This window comes from Athene noctua, chromosome 16, assembly GCF_965140245.1.
Source record: "Athene noctua chromosome 16, bAthNoc1.hap1.1, whole genome shotgun sequence".
In the NCBI taxonomy this organism is placed as follows: domain Eukaryota; kingdom Metazoa; phylum Chordata; class Aves; order Strigiformes; family Strigidae; genus Athene; species Athene noctua.
The window spans coordinates 15,207,335-15,231,953 of record NC_134052.1 but is presented as its reverse complement, the minus strand read 5'-3'; the positions used below and the strand labels follow the sequence as shown (position 1 = coordinate 15,231,953).

The 24,619-nt window shown below is 51.9% G+C and overlaps 1 protein-coding gene across 9 annotated transcripts in view; it reads left to right on the top strand.

The window, feature by feature from the left end:
- Positions 1-552: 552 nt before the first annotated feature.
- The window catches only part of MYT1 (myelin transcription factor 1), a 65,085-nt gene continuing 41,018 nt past the window's right edge, over positions 553-24,619 (top strand). For 4 of the 9 annotated variants that reach the window (XM_074920667.1, XM_074920668.1, XM_074920666.1 and 1 more), the window contains exons 1-2: positions 903-1,376; positions 20,735-20,835. The gene's annotated coding sequence lies outside the window, so the exon portion shown is untranslated. Of the gene's footprint in view, positions 777-902; positions 1,389-20,734; positions 20,836-24,619 lie in introns of those variants that run through there. The other 5 variants (XM_074920663.1, XM_074920664.1, XM_074920665.1 and 2 more) reach the window with 5 other exon arrangements.

Genomic DNA, 24,619 nt, shown 5'->3' with positions numbered 1-24,619 from the left:
GTTCATAGAAGCGATAAATTTCCCAGTCTGTTCTTTATGGTGATAGGTCATCTTCCTAACCACCAATAAATATTGTAAAGTACTTTCGCTGGAGCTGTGCTAACCCAGGGCATCTGTCACTCGCTGCTTGCTGCTATTAGGAATTATTGGGCCGTACCACGCGTTGGGATGCGCGGGGGGACGACACGGCACGGCGCTTGTCGCGCTCGCCGTCCTTTTGTGTTGCTGCTATCAAAGGAGCCCCGAGCTTCGTGCATATTAATTATGAATCAGCTCGGGTAAAATCACTCACCTTCTGCTGGGGCTTGGGGAGGGGGGAGCAGGAGGCGAGAGGGGCTGGCGGGGCTGGGAGAGCCCCAACTCGCTGTGCACTCAAGTCAGCAGCTCCATCTCTCTCTCTCTCTCTCTCTCTTTTTGATGCTATACTGTAAATTTATTTCACCTCAGAGAGTAAACAGATATATTGCAACCCCAAGGGTTCATGGGTAGTGTATTTACAAAGGGAAGGCGCAGCAAGCCCCCTCTGTGCCATTTCCATTAATGAGAGCGGTCATTAAGTAAATGAGACATTGCCTTTAGCAGGCTTAAGAGTTCACACACTAAGGAGTATCAGATATTTAATTGAAACCAACAACCCGTCTTACACGCGTGTTACTGGTGTAGGGAAGTGGGCTGCCCTCCAAGAACTCTCCCCCCACAACCTCCCCCATGCAAATTTCATGATTGGTTTCCGTGATGTCATTTTGCAAAGGGGCAGACAATAGCTGTGGGGAAAGGTAAGTCAATATTATGTTCTTTCGCTGACAAAGGCAGATAATGCTGGCTTTTTTTTTTTCTTTTTTTTTTTTTCCCCTCTTCTTTTTTTTTTTTTTTTTTTTTTTTCTCTCTCTCCCCTCCCTTGGATTGAGACAGAGGGGGAAAGGCTTTCGGAGCACACAGTTGATGTAAACAGACGCAGGCGTTTCGCCTTTAGAGCACGAAGGCTGGGTTGTTGTTTTGAAAATTGCACTGGAGAACCGAGGGGATTTTTATGATGATCATCATGCTCCTAGGTCCATCTTTGCTCGCTCGCTCTCTCACTGGCTGCGAGATGCTAGTGGACATGTTATGCTTCTGACTGAAAAGAGGTTGAATAAGACGAGAAAGGAGGCGATTTATTAAAAAGGAGAAAGAAAAAAAAAAAAAAAAAAAAAGCACAACATCGCATTCAACCGGGAAACTTTCTGAATATTTCTGGAAGAGGATGCTTGCCGGGTTGGTGGACCGCGAGATCGGTGGATGTTTATCCGGAGGGAAGCGTGCGCGGTGTTAGCAGAAGACGCTCCCGGGAGGAGTTTGCGCCGCCGGCGGCCTCCGCGCCCGCGGAGCTCTCGGAGGTGCTGATAGCGGTGCGCGCCCGCGGTGCGGGGACCGGGGGGCTCCGCGCGTCCCTTTTCGGGCTCTACCCACCACCACCACCCCCCCCCCTTCCCTCCAGCCCCCCTTACTACAAAAACTCCAGCCCGAGCCGGCACTTTCGTACTCCTCGGTCCTCAAGGACTCCGCGCCGCGGCGGGGGGGCCGCGCTTTGCTCGCCGATGGACGCGTGTGCGGAGGGGCTGGCGTGTGCCTGCTCCGGTCGCCTGCCGGGTTGCTCGCTTTTGCCCTTGACAGACTTTTTTTTTTTTTTTTCTCTTTTATTTTGTCTCCTTTTAAATTTTTTCTCCCTTTTTATTTTTTCTCCCTTTTTTTTTTTTTTTTTTTTTTCTCCCCCCCCTCCCCGCCTCTTCCCCAGTATTGACTACTTCGGAGTTCTCTATTTATAGCAGCGAGGAACAAGGGGAGTGTGCCATGTTTGTGGATTTCTCTATCCATTGACCACGACAGAAATCTGCGGGCTCTTATTTTTAGCTGGCTCGGAAGAGGCTTTGCTTGGCTAATCTCTTCATCAATTTTAGCAAAGTTTTTTCCTGCTGCTGTTCTTGTTTTGTGGGTAATTCGGGGGAGAGCGAAGGGTAGGGGGCTGGTGCCTGAGGATATTTTTGAGCCGCGATCTACCCCGGCGAGTTAGGCTGAGTTTAGGGCGCAGTTTGCCGGCGGGTAGGACCGACCCCTCCTGGGGAAGGTGGCCCTAAAGTGGGGGGGGGCTCAGCACCCTCCTAGGCTCTCCCACACAAAGGGGCAGGTCGTGGGGATCAACCCCCTCGGAGCAGGAGGCCTGGGGTGTGCGAGCCCCCCCCAGAGCGGGTCGGCAGGGGAGGGGGGGGCCTGGCTGCCCCCTGCTCCCCCCAACCTGGCCGGGCAGCAGTGTTGGGGGGGGGGGGCAGCCCCCACTGCTCCTCCCGCTATTGTTGATCCCCCTCTCTCCGCTGAAAACAAGTGCAAAAAGCCCAGGCTAAATCCTCGCCATCGCCCTGCCGCTACTTTTAGCAATTTTTTTTTTTTTTTCTTTTTCTTTCCCTTTTCCTCTCTCTCGTTGGCTCATCTGCTGTTATTATCAGCCTTTTCCATATGGCCACTTTAATTAATGGCAGACAAAAGGGGGTTTGGGGGGGGGGGGGGGTTGTGGGGGGGGAGGAGAAATCCAGGAATTAGAGTTTATAGTTGGTTTGTCTCTGATGCTGTCATAGAAACCAGAAGCAAAGATGCCGCCTTTCCACTTCTTTGTATGATCCTGTTTATTGTTCCCGAGCGGCGCAGATTGGAGCAGGCGCATGTTGCAAAGCGCAAACCATCGCCTGCTGCTGCGGCCCGAGAAACCCGGGCACAACTTGTCCCCTTCAGCTCTTTCTGCCCCTCTTCCCTCTCTTCCCTTCTTTCTCCCACCTGGGGAAGAACAAGGAGAACTTATTTTTGCTTGCTTTTTTTTGTTTCGGTTTTTTTTTTTTTTTTTTTTTTGGCGAGTGGTTTAGGGATCTGTGGCATCCCAAAGGCGAGAAGAGCAGGAAAACTCCACAAAGTTGGGTTTAACCCTTCCCAGAAAGCAGACGGGAGAGTTGTCTTGTTGTCCTTGTTGTCCCGGCGGAGTTGGGGTCCGTGTACCCCCGGGTCCGGCTCTGTCCCGGGGCGCCGTTACGGCGGGGGGGCCCCGGCCCGGGGGGTCCCATTGAGGAGGGTCTGTGCGGGCAGAGCCGCTGGGCCCCTGCGCAGCCTGGAGCAAAGGGCCGTCAGTCCCCCCCCGCCCCACCCCGGGGTCACCGTCGGCCCTCGGGGGGCGAGGGGACAGCGGGGACACCTCGTACTGTAGGAAAGCCAGAAATACAGCCCCCCCCCGCCCCCCCGCAGCCCCTGCAAGGGGGATCCCCGGCGCTGGGCCCGGCTGGAAGGGGCGTCCCGCTGCGGGACGGTGCTCACGGTCACGGCCAAGGGGGGCGCTGATGGTGTTGGGACAGGGGTGACCCCTCCCCTTTGGGCAAACTCTGGGCTGGAAGCGGCGGAGAAGCCCCTTCCCTGAAGAGCAAACCCCCCCCCCCCTTTCTTCCCGACCCCCCCTGGACGTGCTGCCACTCGGTGGCCGGTCCCTTTGCCCCCGGGCTCATCCTTGTCCCCAAAGCGGGGGGGGGGGGGGGGGGGGGGAGGCACGGAGCAGGGGGGCTCTGGCGGTTAATACCCCCGGGCTGGGGTAGGAGGGAAGCTGGGGGGGGGACATACACACCCAGCGAGCCCAGATGCCTTCCCGCCGGGGGCTGGGGAAAGTCATTAGGCCGGCGACTAACCCAGCTGGGCCAGGACTTTCCCCAACAACTCGAAGCCACTGTGGAGGGGTGAGGGGGGGGCTCCTCTGCCTCTGCTCCCCCCTTCACCTCGTCCCGCAGAGCCCCCGGGGGAGCCGGCAGCGGAGGGCCCCGGTTCCCGGCAGTCAGATGACGAGGGCAGGGCTGACTTTGCAAGACGTAGTTCGGCGTCAGAGCAGCTGCCATTTTAGCAGACGGTGCTAAACTAACCCCCCCCGTCCCTTCCACACACACACACACACACACCCCCCCCGGAGGCCTCGGCTTTGGGGTGCTGCCTCTGAACTTGGCTGCTTGATGGTCTCTGAGGGGGGGAGCCGTGCACCCGAAGTCAACAAAACACCCTAAACGGGCTGAATTCCGCAGCTTTTGGAGCTCGGGAGTATAAACTCTTCTCCCTCCACTGTGGTTCTGCATCTGGGCTGGAGGAGGGCAGGTGAGTTTATACTCCTGAGCCCCCAAAAATCGGTCGGTACAGCGCAAGGTGGTCCCAAGCTCTCCATGCCGTGAGGGATAGAGCCCTCCTTTTGCAGCCTGGGGTTGTTTATTTTGCAAGGGGGGCTGGCATCCCTCCCACTCCAAAGTTTTGGGGGGACCCTCTGCTCCTTGAGAACAGAGCGAGGAGGGGGAAGCAGCAGGTTTACAGTAAAGGCTGGAGTATGTGGGGGAAAATAGCCACGGCTGGGCTGGGCTGGGCTTCCCAGAAGACATGAAATCAGCCGTGGGAAGGGGAGGGAGACGGGGGAAGCATCGCGTTATCGCTGCGAAGTCAGACGTGAGAGTTAAATGGCAAAGTGGGGGGGCAAGACCGTCCTCCCTTTCAAAGTGCGTGTCGGTTTGTAAATTGAAGGACTTTTTTTTTTTTTTTTTTTTTTTTACGACTGTAAACTCTGCGGCTTAGTTGCTAGAGCTCTTTCCGTCATGACAAAGGACATCTCCTGTCATCACTTTATAGCTGTTCCTCTTTCTAATACGCGGGAGCCGAGGGTGGAGGATCCGTGCTGTAAACTTCCAGAGCTGGGAATACACCACCTCGTGTTACTCTTCTTCCCCTCAACAAATTTCTTCTTTAATTACTGGTTGTGCAAATGCCGTTTCCTCCCTGGCTGCGCAGAGAAGGGTGCTGACACCCAGGAGGGAGGCTAAGGTGGCCCCAGACTCCAGGTTTATTTGTCTTTTGGGGCTCCAACCCTGCAGCAGCTGTGTGAAAGGGATTATCAGGCTCCCACCCATCCTTTCAGTTCCCAGGTATCTCTAGAGTTTTGGCAGGGCAGAAGTCGCTGTCAGGAAACCTTCCTCTTTCCACCTTTTTCTTTCCACCTTTTCCATCTGACTCCTAGGGTTTCTACAAAGAGTAACTCCACCACATATGTAGCAGTGCTGGTCTCGCCGGGCGCGTGATGCAGAGTCCCCAGTGTCTCTGACATCCTTAGGGCTGGCTTGTGTGAAACCTCCCGTTTTAAAGTATTCTGTATCGCTTCCGAGGCTGTTTACCTTCGCAAAGTAGAAACTTGATCCACCACCTAGTGCTTAGAGAGGAGATCAGGGTGTGAACAGAGAAGTGGGGTGATAAGCACATGTACTGAAAAGTTTCTGGGGTGGGTGAAGTGCCCCAAAACACTTTGCTTCTAGAGGGAAATGAATTTACACGAGATTTTTTTGCTCTGGGATGTGGGAGCCAAGTGATGACTAATGGCAAAGAGCAGCACTGGGGCATCCCTTCTGCTTCCTTCAGAGACGGGACAGAAATCTGTCATCCCCACCCATCCCCAAAATATTTTCACTGAGGAGAAGAGGACTTATGTGTGTGTATATTTGGAGGAAGCAAGTTTCCCCTCTTGGCAGGTTAAGCGGCTAAAGGGAATTTCTGGAAGCGCAGCGTTTGCCCTTGGCGAGCTTGGGAGCCACTTTCCTGGGTGGTTTGGCCATTTGGGACCGGGCTGAGACACAGAAGGTGCAGAGCAGTTTCCAAGTGTCTCCTCCCCGTGCAGGTTCTCTGGGGTTCCCCTCCGTGAGAGCAGCGGCGCAGGACGGCATCCCTCCGCCTCTTGGAGCTGCTGTGCTGCAGCATCTTGTGTGTGTCGGGGGGGTTGTTTCTGCCCTGGGAAGAGCTGGAGGTGGGCACAGAGCTGAGGGCATCTCAGAGGCAAGAACGTGCGTTGAACACTCGTGTTTAAAGAATATAAATGTTAAAAATCGCCTGAATGGAGCAAATCCTCAGAAAGTTGAAACATTTCGTGGTTTTTCAGTGGGTTCCTTTATGGAAGGCACAAGCTGGAGTTTTAAGGAAAACCAAACTAGTGTTTTTTCCTATTGTCGTAGGGATGAATAACCTCAACGCTTCTGCGAGGCCTTGCTGTGGTTTTGCAGGTGGGGATGGGGAGGCAGAGAAGGTCTCTGGGCTGGAAGGGTCGAGACTGACGGCCTGGGATCTTAGTGTGAAATCTGGGTCCTTTTCAGCAGGAGTTTGCCCTTTGGGGACCGTGTTTGGAACATCCCTGGCTGCTTTTTTTAAAAGCGATGCCTCTGCCCGTGCTGCGGGAGCCTTTGGTGAGGCAACGCCTGGATGAAACGGGCCCAGCAGTGCCCTGGAGGGACCCGGCACCGGGAGCCGTGGCTGGTTTTGGGCAGACCCAAGAGGACAAAGGCTCTGGCTTGTTTACAGATGAGAGTGGGGAGAGGATAGGGGCTGCGAGCGTGGCCGGGGCTCCATCCTGCCTCCCTGATCCGACCGGAGCATCCCGGTGTGCCGGCTGCCACACGCCTTCGGACGGGACTCGGCTGGGGGTGTGCGTCTTACAGCACTGAGGGAACGAAGCGAGCTGTGAAAGCCGGTCCAGGGAAGGGTGGTCGGTGTGAACGGAGGTCAGGAAAGGAAATGGGGAATTTTTAGTCGCAGTTTAGTTGACGAAAGAGTGGCTGAGATCACCTTGTCCTACCAGCCAGGCTGTTCCCGCAAGTGCCAGTCTTACAGCAGGATAATGAAGTGACACACTCTGTGATATTTGGCTTTTCATTTTTTATTATTTTTTTTAAAAAAAAAAAAGATTAAAAAAATATAATTTTCACCTGAATTAAAATACTTTTGATCTTTGTATTTCATTGAACTTTTTGCTTCAGAGAGAATAGATTAATAAACACTTTCAAATGGAAAAAACAGAGTTTAGAAAGGTCCCCCTTTTATCTTTAACACAGAGCTTTAATGCTAACCTGGGTATGGGCTGGCTCTCCCTCAGTTCCTTTTCTCTCACTTTTTTTATCTGAACAACAATAAATTTGCTTTTATTGTGATCATGCTGGCCTTTACTGGTCACTTTTTATTCTTTCCTTTTTTATTTTGAAGTCAGCACATTAAAAAAAAAAAAAAAATTGCAATGTTATTTTAATCAGACCAAATGAAAGAGCAAATCAGAGCGAGAATTTTAATCTGCCCCAAGCAAAACTGCCTTGTACATCTGTCATGTTGGGATTAGTGGAACTCTTTAAAGAAGCTGAAGACTTTTTAAACAAAGTATTAAACATTTGTGACCTGATTTCCATTCTTACAATATTCTCATTAATAAGAGTGCAGGCTGAAAGACATCTGTTAGCTCCTATTTGTTTTAAGTATATTAAAGAATAATAAGAATATTGGGGGGGGGGGGGGGGGGGGAATCTAAATGTAATATTTAGAGCTAAATCTCCAAGCTGCAGTCTTCCAAAGTGATTCTGTGTCTAACTTGGGGCAGAGGAGGGGGAGCACAAGTCTTGGTAAAGCCGGGGGAGTTGGATGCTCTATATTGTTGGTCTTGCTTGGCCAGTTTAGGGCTCGGGTGAGGCTCCCCCACGGGCTGCGAGCTTTGCCTGGTGCTCCATCCCCGCTTCAGTAGTGGAGAAGAGGCAGCTCCGTCTTCCTGAGATAATATCTAGTCTGAAATGAAAACCAGGCAGAGGTGCAGCCTTAAATTATCCACAGATACAGCTCATATGTGTGCAGCACCTGCACGCATCCAGCACTGCTGTGGACCAGGCAGCGAAAAGTAGGAAGGGAGTGAAAGTCTCCTTTTTGGGTTCGCTTCTTGTGTTTTGTTTGATGCCGTGGCTGTTAAAGTAAATGGCCCAGCTTGGACCCCTACGGAAAAAAAAAAAAAAAAAAAAAAAAATCCAGGCATGTGTTCCGTAAACTACTTGCTGAAAGAAGCCTTCACTATTAACATGGGTATATGGTTTAAGAGAAGGTTGCTGTCGACTGCAATCTTTGCATCTTGTTTATGCTTGCTGGGTAAAATATTAACTAAAGCATCTGAACATAAAGTTCTGGTGTGAAAGAATATCAGCAGGGGAGAGCCATATGGTGCCAGCCTGCTAACAAAATACCAAACGCTGGAGATTCCTTTTTGCAGAAGACTGAAAATTCTCGTTCCCATACATAATACATGAGTTCACGCCTTTGATTACTCTAAACATTAGTCCAAGCGGTACAGGCGTCTCTTTGGAGCTAACACAACTTAGGGCATGCAGTTCTCTTCCCCCCTCTTCCTTTACATAAAAGAAATCGATGTCGAGCTGTTAAGATACAAATATCCAATATGCTGTAAGACAATATGTTTCCGAAACTGCTGCGTAAGCTGCCTTTCCTCCAATTAAATATAAACTGCAGTAGAGACTTGGGTTTCTTCGTTCCTTCGCTTGAAACCATTTGGCAAGTGCGTGGCTCTCCCTAGGACAGCATCTGCAAGCCGGGTCTGTGCCCGTTTTGGGGAAGCCTCTTGCTCCTCATGGGTGTGATCAGACCTTTCGGATCGATGCTGAGGGCCATAATTGTCTCTCCGAGCAGCAGCTCGCAGGCATGTTTACCCAAACCCTCCCCGCGAGCCAAGGAGTCAGGTGTATTCAACAGCAATGGATTCAAACCCTGCATTAGGAGGATCCCCTGGTGAATATTATTATAAGGTACAAGAGATGGCTCTGGGGGAGCTTTCATGCACGCGGTATTTAAAAACCAAGGTATTGCTGGCAAAATCTGTAGGTGACACTCTGAGCGCTTTTGAATTTCTTTTTTTAAACAATCCCTCGAAACCAACAATTTGATGTTGAATAACTCTGCCATGTGCTTGTCGCCGGGCTCCTCAAGTGCAGCTTGTTAAGTTGTTTGATGAGAACCCAATTACCTGTGTGTAGAAACACCCACGGAGCGTGGAGAAACCTCCCCAACAGCTGCCTTTGGTTAACCCCCATTTTGGGGCCAGAGCCTTGGCCTGCCCCTGGTGCTCTCCAGCCCAGGAGAGGCAGCTCTGGGGGTGGAAGGGGATGTCTGTCTGGCAGCTGTGGGTTTTGGGCCAAAGCGTGTGTTTGAGTCACCGGTTTCAGCTCTTGGGCATCCAAACCTTCTTGGAAGAGCCTCAGGTTTAGCACCTAAATGCAGAACTGGGCTTTCCTCTTTCAGCACGGGCTTTTCCCTTTCTGGCTGTACGGGCAACGTGGGGTGATGGGATGGAGACGAAGACAAAGCCCAAAGCATGTTGGCTGAATGTGCTGTGCGGGTCTTGGGGCAGGGCAGGGTTGGGTCTGTGAAGTTGCATCCCAAGGGGAGGCTGTTGCGGGGATAAGTGAAGGTGTCAGATGGGCTTTGAGAGAAGTTTCCTGATTTCAGCCAAGAGCTTTTGAGAACCGTCTTGTAATGGGCCTTGAAGCCTAAGCAAGAACTTTCCTGGGGGACACGAGTCCAGTCCTCATCTGTACTCAAAACCCAGGTGCTTGCATAGGCATGAGAGAAAATAAATTATTTACCTTCCCTGGTAAAGGCAAAAATTCTTTATTTGTAAGAAATCAGAAGCCTTGAGTGGGAGATATTCTGGGTAAAGTTATCTTGGGCAAAGTTAGCTCAACTCAAGTGGCTCTGCAGAGGAAAGAAAGTTCATGTTTCTGAAAGCTGATGTGGCCATGAGCGTGTCTGGAGCCCCAGCATCTCCTGCTGTGGCCTAAGTTTCTCCTTTGATTTGATTCTTTGCATCTAGAGAGCTTCTGGCAAGTGGAGTTAAGGGTTGGTTTGTTGCCCTCAATATTTTGATGTAATTAGTCAGTGAGCAACTTGCTGCTTTTGCTCAGAGAAATGCTCTCTCCAAGAATACAAGTGACAGGGGAGGATTAATGGCCTTCTGGAGAGAGCTGCTCTGTTTTCTTTATTTAAAAAAAAAAAAAAAAAAAAAGAGTTAAAAAAAAAATGTGCCTGGGAGCAATGTTGTTGCGTTAAAAAAAAATGACAGTCTAAACAGTTAACTTTGCCTGCAGTGTCTTAGAGGAGCCGGGAGTTGTCAGCTCCTTTCCCACATCCCCTAGAAACTTTTGGCTCCCTCCTGTCACCGAGTGGCTTTCCTGGCTGCCGGGGAGGTTGGTCACTGCCGCGCAGTGGCTCTGGCAGGGTGGCTGCCTCCCCGCTGCGCTCGCCCGCCAAGCGAGGAGCATTGCTGAGGAGAGCAAAGGGGGCGATTGGGGAAAGAAGGATTTGGAGGGGAGAAACTCCTCGCTTGCTGACTATGAGCTCGTCGTTGGCTGTGGGGTCTGGGGAGCCAAGCGCTCCGCTGGGGACCTTGGGCTTTCCCTGCTCCCAGCTTGGGATGGAGACTGAGCCCCTGCCAGCGGCTGGAAGAGGGGTGAAAGCTGCTCTGAGAGCGCTGCCCGTGGGCACCCAGCTGCTGCCCTGTCCCTCCTCCTCCTCCTTGTCCCCACTTCGTATTCACAAGCCAGCGCAGGCTGCCGTAGGAAGGACAGAAAGGTATCACTCGCCGCTATTTAATTTCAATTACACGGGGTCCGCAGGAGCGCAAAGAGCGCTGCCAGCAGGGCTATAAACTTAACATATTTGATGATTATTCTTCTTTTCAAGCAAGTGGCGCACAGCAGCCGCCCCATTCAGCGGCGATAATCCTGGGGGGCTGTGACATTACGGCTGCCAGAGCCCTGCGCTGTGGCGGGGGCTCCTTTTTAATAAAACCATTTGAAGGGTCAGCTTAATTGCCTCATTTTGTGGCAGGCAGTGTGGCACCCTGTGCCTGCCCCTGATCTGGGAGGCTTGGCATGGAAACGGGCTTTGGTTTGAGTGTGCCAAGCCCGTGCCACGAGGAGGGGTGCTGGGGGGCGGGGGGTGCGGAGAGCCAGCGGGCGCTGTGCAGCGCTGCCTCTTACCCCGGGGGAGTTGTTGCTGCACGATGATCTCACCTCCTTTTATGCCTTATTGCTCCTGTCTATCTGACTCCGTATGACACACGCTTACGTGTCAACTTTTCACTTCTTATATGGCAGCAGAGGAAAGGCTTAATATCATAAAGACAAGCTGGCAGCTGGGAAGGAGCCCACTTAGTCATAGAACTTTGCGTCAGAGGCGCTGCCAGCCTCTTCCCCTGCTCTTCCAGGCAGCTTCTCCTTCCTCTGCCTCACCTGGTGTCACACGTGGTAGAAATCCCTGTGCAGAGAACCACCCGCTTGAGCAAATGCTGTTGGTGGACCCCAGCCCTGTGCTGGGGGCAGAAGGGTTCGTGTCCCTCGGACACCCCTGTGTGCCCAGCTTGGGCCAAATTTGGGCAGAAGCAATGCGGGGGTTTTGCAGCTTTTGTGGGTTTTTTTTGCAGCTCTGTGTGTTTGCCCGGAACCTGCCAGGCTGAGGGTAAGGTCCCAGAGCAGAGTCAAATTCACTTGAGCTGTGACAGTCAACACTGGGACAGCTCTGGATGTCTGGAGCCCAGAAGGAACTAAAGAGTCACGGAATCATCTGGGTTGGAAAAGCCCTTGAAGCTCCTCCAGCCCAACCATGACCCTCACCCTGACTGTCCCCAACTCCACCAGAACCCTCAACGCTGGGTCAACCCGACTCTTCAACCCCTCCAGGGATGAAGTCATTGACAAGTAAATCTATAGATGACTAAAATGATAGAGGAAAGATTAATTCATATCTCACCTGTTTCTTTTTCCCTGCACACTGGAGAAATCTCTATTTGCTGCTCAGAAACAGGTACTGAGCTGAAGGACGTGTTGCCCTGTCCCAGGAAGGCCGTGTGTAGCTGGCTCTTCTCACTTGCTATTTCTGTATGTGAAGAACCTATTTTATTACCTTTGCTTTATACATTTGGGTTGCCCGCACTGTGCAGCCTTTATCCCCCTCTGCAAGCACAACGCTTGGGCTTGTTCTTCCTCTTCTCTCTTGATTTCCAAGCAGATGATGGAGCGGCTTGAACACAGGGTTTTTTATATATATATATATATATTTATATATATAAAGTGCCTATCACCATATTGATAAACATTCTTTGGAACCACTTGAACACCCGAGGTGGGTCAATGCATCCAGCTCGGTCTGTTTGACGTCCATCTGCACTGGGAGTACCAACCTGTGCGGGCATGGAGCCGCCGTGAGGAAGGGGATGCTCTGGTTGCATCAATCCCTGATGCCTCCTTTCACCCCTCAACCTGCCGGGGTAGGCTTGTGCTTGCGTTTTGGGGGGACAACCCTGTCCACATCCCCGTGGGTGAGGAGATGCAAGCCAAGGGCTGCCTGGCACCGCGGCTGCTGGCGCTGGGACTGCTGCCACAGTGGAAGAGGAAGCATCACCGCACTGCTCTCCCCGGAGGTTAATCCTTCTCTCCACGGCTGCGAGGAGGAGAGGTGAACTCGGGTGGGGGTCTTGGAGCTGAAATCCCCTAATCTTGTTTGTTCCTCTGCATGTATCATCTCATCGTGGCTGCTTCCCCACCGGCATCTTCAATCACCCTTCTCATATTCATCTTCAGCCCCAGGAGTCTCTAATGCTGCCCTGGAGCCTCTTTGTAGAGCACAGACACACCCTAAAGCTCTTCCCAGACCACCTCAGGTGGGAAAGGACATCCCCGTCCAAGACTGGCAGTGCCAGTGGACATAGTCCTTGTGCCCACTGCACTCACCCCATGCAACACCCCGCCCCACACAGCCCCCCCCGGCTTACACAGGTTGTTTCCCCCTTCCCAAGGATTCTGTGTGTCAGCAGCACTGTGGGAAGAGTTTTACAAGACACAAGATGCTCTTATAACCTCCCCCTGAGCCATCAGGTTGTTCCCTTCAGCAGCAACACGGCTTGGAGCTGCTTCCTTCTCCCTGGCCCAAGATGCACTTATCCAAAACCATCTCTAAAAATTCATTTGTGCTGAATTCTCCTGCTGGTGTTTCGACACATCGGCTCCACGGAGGCTTTCGATTTGGTATGAAAAGTAATTATTACTGGGGCGCAGTTTAGCAGTTGTGTTTTACAGTGCTGGTAAGGTTAAAAGAAATAATAATAATAATATAAGAAAGACTCAGCCAGAGTAACTGCCTGCAACATGCTATTTGCATTTTTAAGGAAATACTTCTTTGAGACAGCTTGGGTGAAAGGTCGACATTTGCATATAAATGGAAAAGAAAGTGTGTGATGCTGGAAGTTACATCTATATTATTTTCTCAGCAGTGTGCTGCTGTTTCGGAGATTAGGGGACACGGTTTGCATTTGGCTTTTACTGAATAGAGAAGGTACCAGGAAAGCCAAATTAGAACAAAATAATGAGGGAAATGTGCAAGAAGAAAGCAGCGATATCCTGTTTCTCGGAGATGCTCTCTTGCGTGCCGGAGGCGTTACACGGCTGTTTGCACACACACTGGGCACAAGCAGATGAGCGTGGCTGAGCAGGACTCCCTCTGCGTGCACAAAAGGCTGGACGCTGGAGATGAAGCTGTCAGCAGGAGCGGTCCAGGCTGTGGATAAGCCTGGCAGAAGGGGGATGCTGGCACTCGTTGTTTGGAAGTGATAAGCTGGGCTTGCCTTGATATTTAATTTGTTGTTGTTGTTGTTCAGGCTCAGGTATGTTTGGAGAGGAATTAATCAGCAGGCTCATATGAAGTGGTGGAGTCCCCCTCCCTGGAGGGGTTGAAGAGTCGGGCTGAGCCAGCGCTGAGGGATCTGGGGGAGTTGGGAAGGGTCAGGGTGAGGGTCATGGTTGGGCTGGAGGAGCTTCAGGGGCTTTTCCAACCCAGATGATTCTGTGAAGTTCCTGCTATTGCAGTAGGGAAAAAAAATCACACTTTGGGCAACTCTTAGTGGCTGGTAGGGTGAAGGCAGGAGGCAGAAACCCCCACAGCTTAGCTCTCGCTGTTGCCTTGGGCCTTGGAAACCCCAAAGAGAACCTCAGCGCTTTGTTTTCCCTCGTGTTGGTGGCCCTGCTCGCCGTGCTCAGGGCGGCTTTGCATTTTGACAGCTCCCCCAAGGAGCCAGGAGAAATGGGATGTTGACCAGTGTTCACTCTATTCTTTTTTTGATCAATACACTTCAGAACAATGCACAGACAGCAGTGCTACTGTGGCACGCAGCGTTTATTCCTCTCTTGAAGAGTACGCAAGTGATACAAGGATGGAAGGCGAAAACCACCTTCTTTTATATCTTCTGCAGCGCTTTGTAGTGTACTTCTGCCACTGTGTAGGAAAAGAAAAAAGACTCTAATAAAAAAAGTCTTATTAACTGGCCATGAACACTGGAGCATGAATATTGCACTTAATGAGGAGAGACTGTAGCCTCATTTGCTCCCTTTGCATTGTAGGTGCATTGAGGCCTTTGGCTCCTGTAGCTCTGGGTGGTACAGAGGAACAGGATGAAATGTTGGTCCTTCCCTGGAGCACTTGGGGCTCCAGGGGTGCAGAGCTGCTGGGTGCTGGGATGGAGAGAGGGCAGCACAGCCATCGCAAGGGCCTGGGGATGCCGGTCCCGTGGCAGGGTGATGTCTGTACCTTGTTCCTGGTAGATCTTTAACCTGCTGCTGAACCCTGCTGCTGAGGGCTTCGACCCTTCTCCAAGGAGCAGGTTTTGGGGCTTCTTCCCTTCCTATTGCAGCGTGTCCTCGTGTTTGGGATATATGAATCTTCTCGTGATTAAGCCGTTTGCTCTGTGTCCTGTCCCAAGGCTGCGGGAAAGGGACGATTCCCTTTTCCCATCAAGGACCCGACAAAGAAAGTTCAAAAGCATCTGGAGGTGCCAGGTATCACAGGGCAAAGCACGAGCTGGCATGGCTGAGGCAGCCACGGGGGCTGACGCAGCTGCCTGGGCAGAGGTGGCAGCTGATGACATCAAAAGCAGGCTGAGCCAAGAGGTGAGGTGGCATGGGGCTGGGAAGGAGGATGTGAGTCACTTGTGCTTCATGCAGTGCTGGAGGAGGGAGCCAAGGAGGGGGATGCTCCCGGGACTGCTGGCTGACCCCTGGGCACTGCAGGAATTGCTGGGAGGAGGGTGGCAGGTTCTTGTGGCTGGAGATGGAGAAACAGTGGCATCGTGCTGGCAGTGACCTGTTCCCTTCCTCTTTGCATAGCTAGATGGAAACCTGGGTGCTCCCCTCCTCTCCTCTGTGCCCCCAGGACCCGTGGAGCTGAGCAGGGCTGTACACCTCTGAGCCGTGCTGGTGCTGAGCCAGTTGCTTAGTGGGTTGGCAACACACGCTGTGCTGCAAGCATCTGTTTGGCAGTGAAAGCACTAGAAAGGCTCGATCCTACTGAAATCAAACCCCTTATTTTCCTTTGGGTAAGGGGAAAATGAAAGATCAGAGTGCACATCACAGATTTCACAACCTTTGATGTTGCAGCCTGTGGTTCGGTAGCGCAGTGGGTTAAGCCAGCCCTGCGTGTTTGTCGGGGCCGTGGGATCAAAAATCCAGCTCACTGGTATGCTGAGCTGTTGGGTGTCCAAACAGCCGCTCAGTGCAGCGAGGCACCGTCCGGCTCTGCGCTTCGGCGAGACAAGACACGGCTAGGAGTGACGTGGGGACGAGGCGCAGCGAGCCCGGGGCTGCGGGAGAGGGATGTGCTGGGTCAGTGTGACGATGGAGCCAGGGGATGGGAGCAGCAGGAGACCAAGCGTTCGGGTAAAGTGCCCTGGGGACCAGCCCAGGGTGTAGCTGGGACACACGTATCCCTCGTCAAGGGCAATGACGTTTGTCAACTTGCTTTAAATAAGAGTTACTATTAGGAAGTGCAGGGTGGCTGTGACTCTTGCACACAGCGGAAGGGATCTCCCAGGTGCTGGGAGAGGATGACCATATCCCAACATTCGCTCCCCTTTCACTGGAGTTCACTGGTTCCCCGCCTTGCTGTCGGTGCAAACACAGTCGTGGGGTCAGGTCCCTGCAGCCTGGCCCCAGCTTTGTAGGAGAAAACAGCTCATGGCTCCCCCATTTCTCCCTTTAGGGAGATTATAAACTCTTTGGGACTTGTCCAGGTATAAGGTCCCTAGGTGAGAGAAACAAAGCTCCACATCTGCCAATCTCTTTCCAAACACGCTAAGGGAATATATCTTTAGGTCAGCAAGTGAACAACAAAGAGGAACCCGCAATCTAGTTGGCCATGCTAGATCTCCCATCCGTATATCCCATCCTAACTGATTATTAAATCATACTTGCTGATAAGTATGAGATGTAATATCTATTACACAGCTGTTAAACCTCAATTAATATGTTTTAATGATCAGTCATTTACTGTGCAATATACAATTAACATCCAGTATTAGATCTTAAATTAAATGCATGTTTAGGAAGCTAAATTTGAAGCACTGAACATAGCCGTGCCACAGTAAACAGCGATAATTGCGTTGAATAGACAGTATTTCTGTGCCCTGAGAGGGGGTTAAACCAACACTCCTGGCGACAGAGGAGAATAGAGAAGAATTGCTAAAGTGGCTGGGTTCTATTTTTTTCAGTGTATTTTGATCCCTACGGAGGTTTTAATTCATCTCCCTTGAAGAAAAAAAAAAAACAACAAACCACCCTGATGCGTAGCTGCCGCGCTCCTGCATGAGTGAAGGCTGAAGTAGCAGGTTCTGGTGTGGGGTTTCGGCTCGGAGGAGCCTTTTCTTGGCAAGGTCTGGGTGGGACCGTGGGGCGATCAGTCGTGCTTCAGGCTGCGCTGAGTCCTGGGGGCTGCGCGCAGGGGTGCAGGGCGCAGCGAGGGTCTGCGACTGAAGCCTTAAATCAAAGATTAGACTCACATCGCCAGCGGGAAGAGAAGTCCTCACTGCCCCGTGGGTTTGGGGCCACGCAACAAAGCAAATTGAGCTCTTGGTGTCCTCCAGGCAGTGGCTGGTGGCCACGGAGAGCAGCGTGTGCAGGCGATGAGCTGCAGTGGGTGCAGGGGCCCATGGGTGCCTTTTGCAGCTTAGAGATGTAAAATCTGAGTCTGAGATTATTTTTTCTATTAACTCATGAGAAAGATGGGCTCCAAAGGGCACCCTCCTATCCCTGGAGTATTTGCTCTGAGAGGCGAGCCCACGTTCTCTGGTGGGACACTGGAGGACCCAGCCTGTCCTCAGCACGTTGCTGCCTTGTTAACACAGGCCTCACCTTTCCCAATGAAAAAATGCGCCTGAGCAAAGATGAAGAAAAATCTTACACTCTTCCTTTTTTCTTTTCTCGCACTTGGGGGAGCAAATGAAGATTGATATGTTTTTCTTCTAGTCTTTCAGCTTAAATATGCGGTGACGCATCTTACGAGGAAATGAAGCCTTCACCCCCCATCTTTTCTCTAAGGAACCTGTCTCTCACCCCATCACTTCGCTATAGCAGATGTAACCTCTGCATAGATTTGACAGTGTAAGGACACGTGTGGGAGCCGGCTGCCACCCAGGCAGCCCCCTCCTGCAGCATCCTGCCTCACTTTCTGTTCCCCTTCTGCACTCCGAAGCTTCCTATGAGGTTCGCTGGGTTTATTTTGGGGGGAACTTTTGGCCATTCTTTGGAGGGTTTAATTTTTTGGCAGATCAATGCTTTCTTCTCTCTTTGGAAACGGAAAGTGAAACACACCCCAAGTCTGATTAATACTCTGAATCGCGTGTGGTCTCCCTCACAGGTTTCCATATTTTCTTGTTTGGAGTTGTTGAGGGTGACCCAAATGTTTCTCAGAACTTGTTCTTTCGTGCCTGGATTCTGCACAACTCTCAACACTTCACAGCTGAGCTTTGTAGATATTTCTGAAGGAGAGAGACAAATAGATTCAGGGTTTGGGAAACAACCTCATTTGGAAGGGGACACACGGATGTTTTGGTGGTGGATTGTCATAAATGTTGATGGGGAAAAGCAGCCTGTCTAGTGAGGGACCCCAGTGTGTGATCCAATCCTGACTAGGGGGTGGGCACTGGAGCAGCTGGGGAAAAGCTGGTGTTTTCCTTTGGAATGTGAACATCAGGCAGTGATCTATCAGACCAGCTGAGCATCTAGGTTGGTTTTCAAGGGGGAGTGGATGCCAGTGCTCCTGGTTGTGAGCTTTGGCTGTCCCAGCTCTGTGCCAGGAAGGAACCCCAGAATGTGCCGTTCCCTCTGGGATCTGCTTCCCATGGGCAAAAACTTGTATTTAAGGCAACATCCCACATCTCCCCTTGGGTGGTCCAGGTAGGGGTTAAGAGAAGTGTCCTTCAGGTAGCCAGTCAGCTGCGTTTCTGCTGAACCCAGGGTCCGGAGATGAGGTGGAAAAGGCACAGCCAGCAGCGCAAGCTGATCCTCTCCAGAGACCAGATGCATTTAAGCAGCGTGGAGTAGAGGAAATCTGAGTCGCGTGTTGACGGAGCTGCCTTGGCCACCCGAACCGGGCTGGGCAGAGGGACAGGGGCGAGCAGGAGGGTGCTGAGCTGGTGCAGCCAGCGCTGGGGCTCCTCACCCCAACACACAGCCCCTTCCCCTCCTCCTGCTCACAGGGATGAAGGCACAGGAGGTTGGGATGGGGCCTGTGGCAAGGACAAGCTGGCATCTCGGGCCAGATTCACCATGGCAGCTCCTGGAACTCACCCTTAGCCTACAACTTAGGCCCACATGAGCAAGACAGCCCCAAAGAGGATAAGTATGCCTGTGTGTTTTGCCATTTTTGCCTCCTCAGGGTTGAATCTCATGACCTCTCAACCTTTCAAAAATCTTTTAAGCAGTCTTTAGGGTTATCTTGCATCCAGGATCCGTTGTTTCTACAGTTTAATCCACTCTCTGCTCCTGCCCCCACTGCATCCCAGAGGATGCTGCTGCTTTAAAACATGTTGCTTGGGAGAAGAGTGCTCAGTGAAGTGCTTCAGATAAGCAGACAGGCTGTACTGACCTATGAATGTGCTATAGAAACATCTTTATTCTTCTTATTTGATGGTTTTTTCCCTCTGTTCTCCTTTCTTCTGTCCTTTTCTAGCTTCTTTCCCACATTTTGCTTGGTTTTGATCATCTGCCTGGCCATCTGTGCCTTCCCGCTCCCTTTCCTCTGAGCTTCTCCAAAGCAAAATAATGTTTCAGCAACTCCTGGATTTTGTTTCCAAGCCTTGTGCCTTTCCTGTGGGTCGGGGCTGGAACACAGTGCTTCAAACAGGGTTTGGAGTGGAGTCTCCACCACAGTTGTTTCTCCTGTGAAACCTAGAAAAGTCGCCCCAGCTGCCCTCCTGGCTTCAGAACAGCTCTGTTTTAGGACAAATACGTGAAGGTGACTGTCACGGTCATCTATCTTAGGCACTAACTTGGACTGTACGTCACCATAGGATCGAATTATCCCAGTCTCTCAATGTACTTGTTCTTGCAAGAGCACTGTGGGATGTACTGGTTGTTCCTTAACGTCTTATGGATAGAGAACAGACACAGGCAGGGGAGGAATAAATGCCCTAGCTACTTGCTGCACGTTCTCCTAAAAGCTGCTTTGTGGCAGAGCAGACCCAGAGTTGCTCGGCTGGTGTCCTACACGCTCAGCAGTTAGCCATTGCTGGAAACACCCACCTTCCACAGGTTTCCTTTAGCATGTGTGAGCCCTCTCCTTGCTTTTGCTGTCTTTGAGATCACCCCAATAATAGAAACATCAAGCCAAGGAAGCATAGGAGCCTGTTCCAGCAGAAGAAACATAGCCTCTGCTCTGAGCTCTTCCCCAGGCTATTAGCAGCCCAAGATGAATGAGCGTGCCGGCACGTGTGTAACTCCTCACGTGTCTCCTTCTGGGGGATGCTCTCCTTTTTGCTTTGCATCGGTGGTAGAAGATGAATGGAGTAAGACTTGGAGAACAGGCAGTAAATTATTCAGTACTCAATGCCAGAGGGAGCCGCAATTAAAGATGCGAGGGGAAGGCTCGCGGCGGCGGTGCCCAAAGTGACAAGGGTTTGCCAAGGTGAGCTGTGACACTGGGGGCCCGGAGGCCAGAGACCGGGGGCAAACGCTCTCAGTCTCATCCCAGTGAGCAATCAGGGCTCAGCAGGGAGGCCGTGCCGGGCAGCTCCCGCGCCACAGCATCTCCTCCACGCTGGCCCAGCCGCCGCAGATCCTCCACCACCTCCGGTGCCGGCCCCGTGAGGGTGTTTGAAGTTGAAGGGCAAGTGCCAAGAATCTGCTTGTAAAGTATATATTTCCCAGAATCTTCCTCTCCAGATGATGGCTCCTCTCGGCCTGCTCTCTCTTGCTCCCAAAGCAGTGCTGCCTGCGGGAGCTTTAACTTGGAGACTCTTGTTTTGCGCCTTCACCGCAAATCGCTGTAATGACCCACTAACATCACAGGGTTGTCGTTGGAAACCTGGGTGGGGATCCCGCTCAGCTCTCAGTGCTGCCCAGCTAATGGCTCCCATCCGCAGCTACAGGTGTGCAAATCTTTGTGAAAGAGTAAAACTGAATTTCATCTCTGGAAAAAGAAGAGGGTGTAAGGGAGAAGCCCTTTGCCAGCCACCGTGAGGCTCCCGGGCGGGTGCAGGCAGCTGCCTTGCCCAGCCCACCAGTGACACTCCCTGTTACTCCTTGTGTTTTGCAACTGAGGGCCAAGCTGAGCAGCGTTGTAGTGTTTGGGGTAGGCTGAGGGTACATGTACAAATCCTTCATGGTTGGGGCTCTTGGCCTTGGTGGGGCACCCTGGGGTCCTGCTCGGGGCATGGAGACCCTCAGGCAGGATTTGTATGGTCATTAAATAAAACAAGCAGGGAATAAATAGTGAATTTTTTCCTCCGGTTGATGCTGCTGCGGAGGTGCTGGGCTGATTCTGTGTCCTGACCCCGTGTTCCTCTTCCCCTCCTCAGAAAATGAGTTTCGGGGTGAGCTGCTGAATCAGAGGTGGACCTGTGGAGAGAAGATCAGCAGCTGCGAGGGAGCCGCCAGCCTGCACGGCGCACGCATCAAGGTGAGCAGAAAGCACTCGATCTTCCACAAGCATGTACTTTTTTGGTACGGTGACCCCCCCCCCCCCCCCCGCCCCATGCATTGGCCACAGGATGAGGGCCACGTGCTGCTCCAGCCAGGTGGTCCCGGGGAGATGGAACCTTTCCGGTACCCAACGTGATGGGCAGGACTTGGAAGTCTCTGTCTCCTTGCTACAGCCAAACCTCCTGCCTGGTGAATCCGGGCAGAGAGGGCTTCCAGCTGTCAAGATTTGGCTTTGACTCCAGATATTTAAATCCTTGCCTTCCTCTCCGGTCCCATCCTTCAAGGATGGCTCAGATCTAGATATTTAGGTCAGTCCCAGCCCTCTTAAAATAGGCCCTTTCTCCAAGGCGCCGGCTGGTCGGAAGAAGCCCCTCGCACGCCAGGTGAAGCTGTGGTGCCTTTGGAGAAGACAAGCGAGGCATTCATCCCCTGTGGGACCCCGGGCAGCTCCTGGGGGCTCAACAGAGCCACTCATTTACTGCTGCAGCTGTGGCTGATGAAAGAGGTCCAGCCAAGGCTGTCAAACCTCCTGGCAGATTCACTGCCAGCAGATGAGGAAGCTTTAATTAAGCATAGAACTGGGCTGCTCATTACGTAAATGGCACTTCCTGTCCCGTTTTGGCCTCTCGGCTGTGAGGCAGCGTCTTGGATGGGCGGATGGACCCACCTGGGTGGTGGAGGAAGCCCTCCTTGGGTGGCTGATGTTACCGACTCTTCCTGTATCCCCAAATAAACCGAGCCCTGGGAAAACCCCAAATCAGCAAAAACCCCACCCTTAAAAACCATCCGTCTTTGCTAACAAGCTGTCAGCTGCGAGCAGGTGTCGCCAGGAAAGCTCACACCTTCTTAGAAAGCAGAGTAAGCAGTTGTTGCTATATTTAAAACGAGCTCAATTAAGGCTTTTCTATTGAACCTGCCAAATAAGCACTTAGATTAGATTTAATAAGATTGTTGTATGTTAATAAAGCAATGATTACAAAAGGTAATATTCCCAGTACCTGGTGCTCATCTAGTGCTCTGCCTCTGCCGAGCACATTGCTAATATTTACTGATTCTTGCAAGCCCCAGCTCTGCTCAGCTGTGTCTTAGCGGAGTGACTGGTCTGGGGGCAGAAGGAGGAGGTGGGGAGGGGGCATCTGAAGTGGGAGCAGGGTTTGGGGAGCTGCAGCTTTTGGAGGTGGTAGTGCTGGTGCTGCAAAGCCAGGTCTGTGAAGAGTCACCCCATGGGGTGTCGAGGGTACACAAGGGCCTGATCCTGTGTGTCTGCGAGACTGACTGAGCCTGTTGGCCTGAGGTGTGTGAGTGAGCAACAGAGGAATTCTGCCCCTTTGTTATAAAAGGCAAATTAAACCTGAATGGGAAGGGAGGAGGAAGCCCCTGGCTTTGCTAAGGCTGTTGCTGGCTCTCTGTGAGGAGTTTTCCCCCTGTGTAACTAAATCCATTCAGGCAAATTAAAAAAAATATGTTTCTGCCTCTCAGTGCAGTAACATATTTATTTTCTGCTATGTTTTCCTAAAATCCAGGTAGAATTTAGGATAGTTTATCCCTGGAGATTGCGTGTGTGTGTGTGTGTGCAGCCCTCTTACCTCACGGCAGGGGAGGGGTCTCAATCCCTCTCTAACCTTGGGATCCCCACCATGTGCACACGCTTGAACTCGCCTGTGTGCTCATAAATACATATTGTATTTAAATGTAGTTTTTCACGCCTGTTACAGCTCGTAATCCACAGGATGCGCAACGGTGAAGGACGATGGGATGTGGGGCACGTTTACTTATTTATTTTCGCCTCTAAGGAAGTCCAGGCCCAGGATAAAATTTCCTGTGACAGGTCTGAAATGAGATCTCTGAGGAGCGCGAGGGCGAGGCGCTCTCTGCGCGGAGCCACCGGGGACCCTCCACACGGATGCTCCTGCTTGTGCTCGGCCTGGACCACGGTGGCTGGTGGAGAAATGGATCTTTTCTCCCAAATCCCTGTCATGCTGTGCCCCCGTGAGCTAGCTGGGGGTAGGGAGCAGCGGGCAGGCTGCCTGCTCTCAGGCCAGGCAGGGCTGATGCTGATGGGGCCACCAGAGCCCATCCCCTGCCACGAGCTGCTGCAATCCTTTACGGAGATGTGCACGTAGCTCTCTTCAGCGGTCGCCTCGCATTGTGCCGCTCAAGGATAATCTTATGAAAAAGGCAGCTTATTACCGAGCTTGAATACAATGAGGTTGAAGAACTGCGATTTTTTTTTTTCTCTCCCCTCCCCTACCCCTCCTCTTCTGGCATAAGAGCTGTTTGCACGTCCAGAGCCACTTAGGTCTCTCGGCACGTGAAATGGCGTTTGGGTTGCGTGTTGTAGCACTTTCAAACAGTCAAGAGGAAAGTATATGTCAACTTAAACTACTGCATATGAAATCACCCCAGCTTAATGCTCGAGTGTCAGCGCTGCGGAGGCGCGCGGTACAGCTGCGGCTGTGTCAAATGTGATGCTTGGGAGCATCTTTTCTGGTCCACTTCACTCGTGTGGAGGATGCCTCTGCCACGGCTACAGAGCATTAGCGCGCGGGAAGCGTTTCACTGCCAGCATGAGGCTTTTTTTTTTTTTTTTGGGGGGGGGGGGGGGTTGGACCTTTTCTGCAAATGCGAACTGACAGCACAGCTTCAGGAGGATGTTTGTGACACAGCTGTAATTTTTAATTTGAGGTGGGTACAAGCTGTGGTTTTGCCTCTAAAGACATGAAGGCAAAATCCTTCCCCTGTCTCCAAGCCCGAGAACACCGCGCAGGGTGTCCTTCCCTGGAAGCAGTCAGAGAGCAAAAGGCAGACGGTAGCTTACTCAGCCGAGGATGGGACTCACAATAGGTGGAATGTCAGGAGGATTTAAATCAAGCAGCAAGGAAGACCCTAAAGGAAGAAAGAGGGGGGGAGAAATAAAACCTAACCTCAGAGTGTGGTTATAAAATAGCAGCTGGGAGCTACTACTGAGCCTTTTTTTAAAAGTAGAGGCAGACTCTTGATCAAGGGTATTTCTTCCTTCAACACCCCTTATTTGATTTTATTTTTTAAAAAAACTTAACAGCTAGAGAAAGTCCAGTGGGACAAAGTCCTCTTAATTTTCTGCAGTGACCCGTGATGCTGTGGCACTTTGCAGAGAGAAAGATTCGGAGACCCAGATCCAGGTCTCTTCACCTGTGTTCAGCCTGCAGCAGGCAAGGGGGGATTCCTCATGGGGTGGGAAAAAAACATCCCCCCCCCCCAAAAAAAAAAAGAAAAAAAAAAAAACAGAGGGAGGGGAAATCAGGAGAGGCCATTCAAACCCATCCTCAGCGGCTGGTGGGTGCCGAGGGGCAGTTTTGGTGCCTGGCTGTGATTTGCCCCAGAGTTACATCCAGCTGGACCTCCGGGTTTGCTCCCTTCATTGTCTCGTGCTGATGAGCTGATCCCTGGGGAGGAAAGGAGCAGCTGACAACAGTGCAAATTAACCAGAAAATGAATCTGCCCTGGTGACGCCTTGAAGGATTTTGCTGGGACAAAGTTGGCGATGGTGGAGGGTTCCCACTCAGCATCCTTCTCCCTTCCCTTCCCTCGTCCTGGCTTTGAGCCCAGCCCTGAAACGGGGCTGTGGGAGCTGGACCATCCCCTGACTCTGCGTGGGCAGGGTAGAGCGTGGCCAACGCTGCCTTTTCCCTCGAGGAGCTAAAAAAGAGGCTCTTTGGACCTGGAACAGGGGAAGGACCAAGTAGAAAACCACTTTTCAACAATTCTGTTGGGAAAATGTG